We start from the raw sequence: 10,609 nt of genomic DNA on the forward strand, positions 1-10,609 counted from the left end.
GAACTTTTACTGTTTAATAAGTTATAGCACAAAACAGACCTCGAAACCACTTAGGAATTATAGTTGGATTCCCCCCCCCCCCCCCCCCCCCCCCCCCCAATATAAGGCGGCCAAATAAATTAAGTTTAACATAGCACTACCTTGTACTTTAAAACATGCTATGCCTATTTAAGCAAAATAAAAATAAAAATAAAACAGTAAGGATAACAAGCTGCACTGTTTTTGTTTTTAAACCTTTTCCGCTAACCTGTTCTGCAGTTAATTCTAACTATTAAGCTTCGACACATACTTACTATCGTACTTATCATTGGGCTTCGACACATACTTATTCGTACTTATCATCAAGGGACATTCAAAAACAGTATAGTAGGTCCATATATATATTGTAAATTCCATATATATATATTATATATATATTATATATATCTACTATATATATATATATATAAATATATGCACTGCAACTGAAAACTTTCGAATATCCATATGGAGCTCAGATCGGCTGGAAGGCGAGTCTTTAAACCGTGCGCAGCACCCTTCAATTTCCCTCCGGTTGTACACAGAGTACCACTGACATTGAAATGCAACTAAATCCTGTATTTTGGACCTTGGTGATACTGCAACAGGACCGTCACAGCCTTGTTTACCTGTGTATCTGAACACTGTCTTTAGTAATCAAAACCATTCATTTTCACCAGAATATTAAAATACGTTTTCATATTTAGAGTACAGTAAGCAGGCAGACGCTTTCACTGAAAATGAAGTGAAGGACTGTAAAATCTAAAAAAAAAAAAAAAAAAAAAAAAAAACCTTCAAAAACATTCGTAGTCTGGCACCACCGACACTGCTCTGAAAAGTGGTATTTGTTCAAACAGTCGAAGCAAGTAATTTCTGATAGTCACAGTTCTCAAATTCTCACAAAATGGTGGTGCACGAAAACTGACAGTATGCTACAAAAATATTTTGCCACAAGTTCTGTAAAATCAGATTCGGATCAAGCTGTTTGTATAGATAACTGCAATTTGAATAAATGCAGAAATTGTGAAGAGGACGTTCCAGGCAAGGGAACGAGCGAAAAGGATTCAGAGTTTTAGTCGGCTACCGCCTGCAGCGGTATGGGCGACTCACATCGGCGGGAAGAATGGTCATTTGGTTTCATTCGAGCATTGTCCGGCTCGAATGACATTGAAATGGCAATAGCCGTGAGCCTAAACTCAGAAAGCCCTTAGTTTTTGAGTTGGCTGCACCCCCCGTCAGACTAATTATTATTTTTATTTTTTTTTGTATAATTTTGTTCCTTAATATGTCTAGATTCCATTTCTGCCTGTTGCCAGGCTGCATAATTGTCCGTTTAGATGCAAAGCAACCTATTTTGGACCTACCTTTGCGCTTCTTCAGACTTTAGAACGCTGTCAATGCAGATCAAACCACCGTTCTCGTGTTAACTGGTCGCGCTGTTTAATATAAATATACTCCAGGACTCCATACAGAAAGTTGTCAAATAGTGTTATTGTTAAATAGTGTTATTTCTTGACGTTTACTTTTTTAAAACTTGTTTTGGCATTTTATCTGAATCTAGTTTGTTTGTGCAGCGCGCCAATTGCTTCATGAGTTGCCCTGGTAACGGAGGGGTGGGGTAGTGTGTGTTTGCAAAAAATAATAATAGTAAAAAATACTGCTTTTCATTGAAATGTCTTTTTTTCTATCACAAAACAATACTGATGTAGCTCTATACCAGAGCTGCCGATTGGACCCTTCCTGGGATGATGTACTTGATCCTGCCCACCAAGGGTTTAAAACTGTCATCCAAAGGAAGCCATTTCTCTTTTTCCTTCTCAAGATAGTAAGGTAAGATCTCTGTCTAACTGAGCGTGTTGATAGAAAAGAAAGAAAAGTCGATTATGTTTCCCATGCATTCGTGCTGAAAGCTGGCTCGCTGCTTTCCCGGAATCAACGACTTTGAAAATACAGAGCCTTTTGCCTTTCTGTCTTTCAGTGGCCTCCTTGCTTGCATGGTAGGCTGCTCTTTGTTACCTGGCTGTCGTGTGTGAGCGACTGTCTGTGCAGTCACCCGCAAGTGGTTGTATATTCTTTCTTAGAGTACACAGTTCCTCCACGGGGCTAGGCCTTGCCGTATCCCTGCTGTCAAGTGACTCTTCCAGTCGTGCTCTACTCCACGGGGCTAGGACTTGCTGCATCCTAGCTATCGAGTAGACCTTGTTAGCTGCGTAGGCCCGCCCACCTCGGTGAGTCGGGCCTTGTAAACAAACAGTGTGCTATCCCCTATAATATCTACCATGTTTTTGTTGTTTGCTTCAACTCGCCCACCGCGGCTTTGGTCCTTGTGTCCCCCTGGTGCACGCTACACGCTGACCAGGTGTGTGTGACCGCGCGGTTTGGGTAGGCACAATTACTTAGAACTCACAGTGATGCACAGTACAAGGTGTACGCAGTGCACGGTACTCGGTGCGCATGGTGCTCTGTGCAGACGGTGGTACCCACTGATACAGAGCTAGTGCAGGAGCACACAGTGCTGCACATAATGCTTACAGTAATCTGTGCACAGGTGTCTAGTACCTCAGTGTGCATAGCGCCCTTGGGTGCTTGGTGCACAAGGTGTCTCGTTGCCCTCTACCTAAAGACTGTGCCTCACTCCGAACGTAGGCTACGTGCTGCCCCGGTCGTGTGACTGCACATAGCCCAGGCTAGACACCCCTGTTCAGGTGCTGTGATCGAGACTGTTAAATAGCTCTCTCGTACAACTGCACTGTGTTTGATCTTTTTCTGTTTAACAGCCTACATCGCTTTGATCGCAAGTCAAGTTATATGATCAGGCAGTCCCTGCTCCTCCAACACAATAGGGCTTGGTTAAACAGCTCTGTTGTTCCGATCCATAGTCACTTGCTACTTATTAATTTTTTAGATATTGTATTATAAATTATATATTTATTGGGGCCCTTCAGAATTTGAGGCCCTGGGTTGCAGCCCCTAAAGCCCCTTCTCTAATCCGGCCCTGTGTGTGATCACGTCATCTTCCAGCTCAATGGCACTCTTGTCATTTATCAGGGCAACTCGAGAAGGCAAGTGGGATGCATATGTAGACTGTGTGAAAGATATGCTCCTCTGGATGCACTCTTATGACAGAAATGCAGGTGATGAGGGAAACACCACTGTAGTGAGCAAGACTCCAGACATAGATGTGCTAGTCCTGGCTTGCTTTTTGCAGAAGTACTTTCCAGGAAGAACTGGAACAAGAATATGCACCCGATGGAAGCTATGTGCAAGAACTTGAGCCTATCTGTGTGTAAAGCTCTGCCTGGAACGCATGCTTTCACAAGCTGAGCCACAACCAGTGCATTCCATGAAAAGGGGAAGAAACTCTCCTTTGACTTAATTGTCAACAATGCAGGACACTGTTAGTCAATAAGCAAACTGGGTCAGCAGTTTGATAAAAGCAAAGAGCTACTCAAGTCTTCTGAGGCTTTTGTCTGTTCCTTGTATGGTAAAGCAGGAGATGATGTTAATGAGTGTCGTGACAAACTCTTCTGCAGCAGAAATTTTCAGAAGCACATTCAAAGGGCACAAAGGCTGCCACATGGAGATGTGCTCTGGAAGCCAAACCAACTATACTGGATCCTGTTGGACATGGGTGGACTGTGGTTGAAGGGGATCTCACTTTCAATTGGATGGATATCTTGCCTACTCTGAATGCCCTCATGGTGCTTGTTAACTGTGGCTGTTCAGGGAAATGTAATGGAGTCCGTTGCTCCTGCTTCAGCAACAAACTGGCAGGACTCTGCAAGTGTGGACAGAGCTATGAAAACTAGATTTTGCCAAAGTGACAGAGAATCTGAGGATGACAGTGATACTGACATATAAAAAAATCAAACTTTGTTTCTCCACCACTGCAATCCTTCTGATCACAAATCTTTTAAAAAATTGAGAAGACAGTGCTTCATTTTTGTACGCCAATTACAGGACAGAACAATCCCCTTCTGAGAAATGGAGGGTGGATAGTGTACTCCACCTCCACTTCCTCACATAAATCAAATTTCATTTATAAAGCGCCATTCACACCAACGGCATCTCAAGGCGCTGTACAGCAACAACAATCCATAATCAAATACAATCCCAAAAACAAACCATATACAGGAAAACAATGTTTAAAAAGACAGTAAAGGTACACCTGGATAGAAAGGCCAATGTATAGAAGTAAGACTTAAGTCCAGATTTAAAAGCTGTAACAGTCCCAGCCTCCCTAACAAAGGTAGGAAGGGCATTCCATACCTGTGGTGTTCTGTGAGAGAAAGCTCTTCCACCCGTTTTAATTTTACTCACCCTCAGGACAATCAAAAAACCTGCATCTGTGATCTTAGTGAATGACTGTGTACATATGGGGTGAGTAACTCTTGTAAATAAACAGGTGCCAGGCCATTCTGGGTTTTATAGATTAGCACTAAAATCTTTAAATCAATTCTAAACTCCATGGGAGCCAATGTAAAGATGCCAGAACAGGGTTAATGTGTTCCCTTTTGCTAGGGATCCTAGCGGCAATGTTTTGGATGAGATGGAGTCGAAATAGCACACTTTTTGGGATACCAGAGAGGAGTGCATTACAGTAATCAGTTCTGGTTTATACAAATGCATGCATAAATCTCTTGGCATCTGTCACAGAGACGGCCGAAGTGGGCGGCGTCAGAACCAGGAAGGAATGAAATACACAAAGACAGAACAGATGAATGTGAAATGATGCGATGCTTGCTTGCGCCGGTTTATTGTAAATAAAAAGGTTTAAACAAACACAAAAAACACAGGACACGGCACATTCGCCAAAATAAAAAGACAAACAAAAACGGACTAACACTTTACAAATGGTGAGCAGATCGACAAACAAACACGGTGAGTTAAATAAGCAAGTATCGTGCTGGTCCCACCAGCACGCAATAGCAATTGAAATTATAACTCTCCTACTCTCTTTCCCGTTCTCCACTCACCGAACACCCAACCCCGAGTGGGTGAAAACGAGCTGTTTTTATGCAGCTGTACCAAGACTCGATTGCTAATCAATCATTCAGTTGGAGTCTCGGTACAACTGCACGTGAATTAATAAAGTGCAATTCCCCGTTCTCACATATTATTACTTTTTACTTGCACGTGAAGTGCTGTGCAATTCTCGTGCCTAAATACAAATATACATTTTAATCACTCGTGTTACACAGACCCGTTTATATCCCGTGTACCAATGACTATACACCAACATTTAACAAACCACACGCAACATATAACAGATAATATACACAGGGTCGTGCACTTTGTCACAGCATCACATATGGAAATGCTGTGTCTAATTTTTGCGATATTTCGCAAATGATGGTTGGAAACTTTTGTAACTTCTCTAAGTTTCTCAAATGACAGAGCGGGGTCAGGAATAACACCTACGTTTTTTATATCAGATCTAAGACCTGAAAAGAAGTTACTAAGCTCAGGCTCTTGTAATACCACATTATTTATTTGTTTTTTGGAAACCGCTAGCACAGACTCTGTTTTTTTCTGAGTTCAGCAACAGACAATTCTGAGTCATCCAGCACTTAATATCTGCTAGACAAGCTGTAAGTAGCCCATCAGTATATCCTGGCTTTACACACAAATAAAGCTGTGTGCTGTTCGCATAACAATGGTAATTTACCCCATGTCTACAAGGAAGCATATATAGTGAGAACATCTGGGAATCTAACAAATAAATCGGTGAAAAAGAACACAGAACTTAAATCTTTATTTTACAACATTTAGCCAACAGACAAATCTGAAATACACGCTGTTTCAGTATTTTAAAGAGATTTGTTAGCAATTAAATATGAAAAAATAAATCTGGATTTTGCAAATTAAATCTTCAGCCAACATGTAAATTAAGCAGGGGAGGGGTCTGTGTCTGTGTGTGTCTTACTCTGATTCAATGTGTTGTGTCAGTCATGAGAGCTATCCTCTATTGTTTGACAAAACACTGTTTCAAATGTAAAATAAAAACCAAAAAAAAAAAAAAAAACTTGCAGGGTTTTGCTAAAACCATCCAAAAATAGACATCCCGCCTAGCATCATTATCTTCTGCAAAATGGAACAAAAAGCACACTCTGCAACACTGCTCTCCGCCGCTCCCCCCTGTTCTATTCTTGGCATGCCTACATCAGACACTTGGGGACTCATTTGCATGTTAGCTTCAGATTTAACTTGCACAATAAATATTTAGCAAAAAAACAGATTTATTTTTCCAGATTAGTTTTTTCCGATTTAATTGCTAACGATAAAGATTTAACTAACTTTAAAACACTACAAGATGCAGTCTATGCCTGAGCCTCTCTTGACAGCCCTTTCTGTTTTTATTGTATTTTTTTATAACCAATAGAATAGCTGCCTTTTCCACAGCTAGCTAATAAGATGTGATAGGGGTGGGAGGTAAACACTCCCAAGGTCAGAGGTTCCCATACTTTTTTTTTGCTGCGCCACCTACAGAGTTAACTTGTTTTTGCTGCGCCCCCTTTCCGAGATGCATGCCCCTTGCATTTTCCCCTTCTAATGAACAGTACAGTATTTAGAAAAATATGATTTTCCCTACATAACATATTTTTCTGAAGACAGAAAGCAACATAAGTAGCACAGTACCACTATTCAAACACTTAATAAATATGAAATTCACATAATGAGTCACATTTACCTCAGTGAGCTGGCTGAACCTACGGCTTGACTTTTGGAGAATTTCAACCTCAGATCTGTTTCTACATTCGAGTGCTATATGTACTTGTTCTGGATTTAAATATGCGAAGAAAACCCTATTTTACACAGATATGTTGAGGCAAAGTGAACAAGTATTTTGATGGCTGTTTGGGACAATTCAGTAAACTCTTTTTCAAATTGAGAGCCAAAAGTGGTCAAGAGGCATAATTTAAAAAGATCTCTCAGCAACGTCAATCAAACTCTCTTTTAGAGTCACAAGAATCTTGGCCTTTGTTACAAAGTTCTGTGAAAACTGATTTCGACCCAGGTAAAAATCCTGCAATTCATTTGCCTCGCTTTCAGGAAAATATTCTCTGAATTGCATACAAAGAAGAAAAATGCTCAACTATCCCATCTTTAACTTCTAGGACCAACATTCCAAAATCCATAACGACAGATGACAGTGTCGGGAAGATACTTACATTGTCTTGCATCACACAGCTACTGCAAAGCAAACATTTTTGGGTTAAACTCTGTACTTTTTCCTGTTACAGTTACAGTTATTACTTTGAAAAGAATGGTTAAGTTCATTGAGCATGTCAGCTCAGCTATGTCAGCCAAATAGCCCAGTAAAACCTGAAAGTGTTGGTTGAAGTGGTAAGTCAGTCGATCAAAAAAATACAACACTTCCTGAGTTTGCAGACTTCAGCCAAAACCTTTCCCACCATGACAGCCATCAAACTTCTCTAAGAAGCAAAAGTTGCTTGTGCAAGCATCCCATCTCTTCACATAGCACTGAGAAAAGCGTTGAGTTCAGTGGTCAAGCTTTTAAGAAGTTAACTATTTTTACGGCAGCGAATAGTATATCTGACAGCTCTTTTGGCATTGCTTTTGCAGCAAGCACTTCCCTGTGAATGCAACAACTACATCATACACAGCGTTGTGCAACCTCAATGTGAGCTGCAAGTCCACTTTTGCATCAACTTGTGGCTTTTGCCCAGTTTGATGCAATAACGTGAGCGAGTTGTGTTGAATTAACAATTTGCCAAGTAACAGCAGGGCACGGCTTACTGTATTTAGAGTAATTTGCAAGCCACTGTCTGATGCACACAGCTCTCGACCTCCAGGGCACTATATAAGCACTGACGCTAATCTAGTGCGCCAGCACTGAGTGCCATCTCACCAAAGGGCCTTATTACCAAAGGCTGGTAGTCTAAACAGGTAGCCCAAATGAGGACAGGCCAATGAGAACCGGCTGCAAAATGTTCTATCCAAGCAACAAATGTGAAAGCTCCAACTCCAGACCAGGTTTGCATTAATTTTTCTTTTCTCTTCCTGTACCTGTCTGTTTTTGCCTCCCTTTCGACACCACCCTCTCCCATAGCCGTTTCCACTTCCCCTTCTCTATTGCTTCCTGCCATGACTAACTTTAATATCCCTGTAATCCTCCACTCTCCTTCCTGTCCTCTGGCTTCTCCCTGCTGCTGCAAACCTAACTCCCAAAGATGACTACAAAAGATTTAGAAGTGAGTAGTTTTTCGAGATTTACAATTATACTGTATTTACAGTATAATTGTAAATCTCGAAAAACTACTCACTTCTAAATCTTTTGTAGTCATCTTTGTATTACTTTAGTATAAATACATGTTAATTTGGATTCATATGTTGTTTTTTTCTGATTTTATGTGAACGAAAAGACACACATTTGCCCGTTTTCCCATTGGAAATAGTGATATTTTGAAATATCACTGTCCTGGTCAAAAAAGCAAAGTTTGTGGGGAATAATAGCCATTTTCTATACTTTTGAGGCATAAGCAATTAGGAAATAACACTTACTACCCAGGAACAACAAAAAAAAAAAATTTGTTACACAGTGTAATCAGTCAATCAATCTTTATTTTATATAGCGCCTTTCATTGTGGACCACCATCACAAACCGCTTAAAGGTTAGCTATTGCATAGTCAGCATTATTATGGGTAGCAGCTTTTTGCTTCACTATTCTACTATTAACATTTCTTTTGGTTTGTCCAATATATGCAAAGCCACGTGGACATTTCAACATATAGATGACATGAGTGTATTACAGTTAATAAATCCCTTGATTGTTTATGTTTGACCTGTATGTGGATGATTAAAGTATTTACTGTTGTATGTAATAGGACAATGAATACATTTACCACAACGATAGTTGCCACATATGGGTATTGTTAACCAGTTCTCTATAGAAGGTGATTTATACTTAAGGATAGAACTGAGTCTTTGGTATTTTTACCACATCTAAACAAAATCTCGGTGGAGTAGTGACAACTGTACCAAGCTGAGGATCACATTGTAAAATGTTCCAATGTTTCAAAATGATTGCTTTAAAGATTATTGGCAGTAAGGTTAAATAATTAATAATTGTGCTATTGTAACCTCTTGCGAGAAAACTATTCTGCATATCTAGAGCTTTCATTTCATAATCAGATATTCTATTACATATGCGTTTTAAATGTAAAAATTGCCTGTGGTATATTTTTGAGCATGTGTTTCAGGTGGTCGCTACTAGCATGCAAAATTGTGTTCCTATCGCTTAATTTTTGAAAAATGTATGTTTCAAATGTACCCTTAATATTGACAGATATGAGTAAATGTAAAAACTGTAATTAGGATCGGCTATGTTTCATGTTAAATTAGGATTGGTATTATTTATATAATCTTTAAACAGGAACAAATCAATTTCAGAGCCAGTGCAAACCATTAATACATCGTCAATGTATCACTTCCAAAATAACACATCTTGTAGGACAGGATTAGAGAGGCCTTGTCATTAATAGTTAAGCTTTACCAATGTCCCATGTAAGTTAGCATAATTCGGGAAAAAGGACAAGCCCATTGCTGTGCCCTTAATTTGATATTTGTTTTTAAACAATAAATAATTTGTTGTCAGGACAAATATGCTTAATTCCAATAGGAAGTTAACGTGTATGTTTTCTTCTTTTAAAAGAAGAAATGACAAGGCCTCTAGTCCCCCCCTGTGGGGTATATTGGAATACAAACTTTCAACACCAAGCGTAACAAGTATAGCATTACTAGGAACTGAAAATTGTGCCAGATAAAAAAAAAAAAACGGTAACCATTTTACAATGTTTTTAATAAAGTAATCAATAAACTGACTTAAGGATTCGGAAATCAAAGTTCTCGGATGACTTTGTTCTCAGCTGAGCTAAGATTAAAGTTTTTCTACTGATTTTGTGAAAGTGGTCAATGTTGGATTAAGTGCACCTGTTGGACAGAAGTTTGATTTTTTTTTTAAAATGTTCAAGTGGTGTACGTCTGTATATCAGTATCTCCCATATGGTATTTTATAATGCACATTTGTACTGCCTGGGTGCAGTACCTTACACTTTTCTATATTAAATGTAATTTGCCATGTGTGTACCCAGTTTTGAATGCTGTCTAGATCATTTTGAATTACCTTTGTTAGGTTCTCCGTTGATGTATTTCCAACAGCACTGGTTATACACACATGATATATATATATATATATATATATATATTATATATATATCTATTATATATATATATATCTAGGGGATTACTTTATATATATATATATAATATATATGCATAGATCATAGATCTCAGCACAGAATCATTACAGATCAGACTGGCTCCAAATTTGAAATCAGAACCTTTTTATCTGGTTGCAGTTATATAGAAATATGTTCTAGTTTTAATTAGTGTTCAACATTCTAAATATCTTTAAAAAAACTGTAGGGGTTAAAATGCATTTAACTTCAGGGGACTCATAAAATACATGGTACTAGAGAGAGAGAAATAAAGAAAAGGGAGATGAGGAAACTGACAATTCTGAATGGTTTGAACTACTTACGGGTGCAAATTTGGCACTATGGCGCT

This window comes from Polyodon spathula, chromosome 4, assembly GCF_017654505.1.
Source record: "Polyodon spathula isolate WHYD16114869_AA chromosome 4, ASM1765450v1, whole genome shotgun sequence".
Classification (NCBI taxonomy): domain Eukaryota; kingdom Metazoa; phylum Chordata; class Actinopteri; order Acipenseriformes; family Polyodontidae; genus Polyodon; species Polyodon spathula.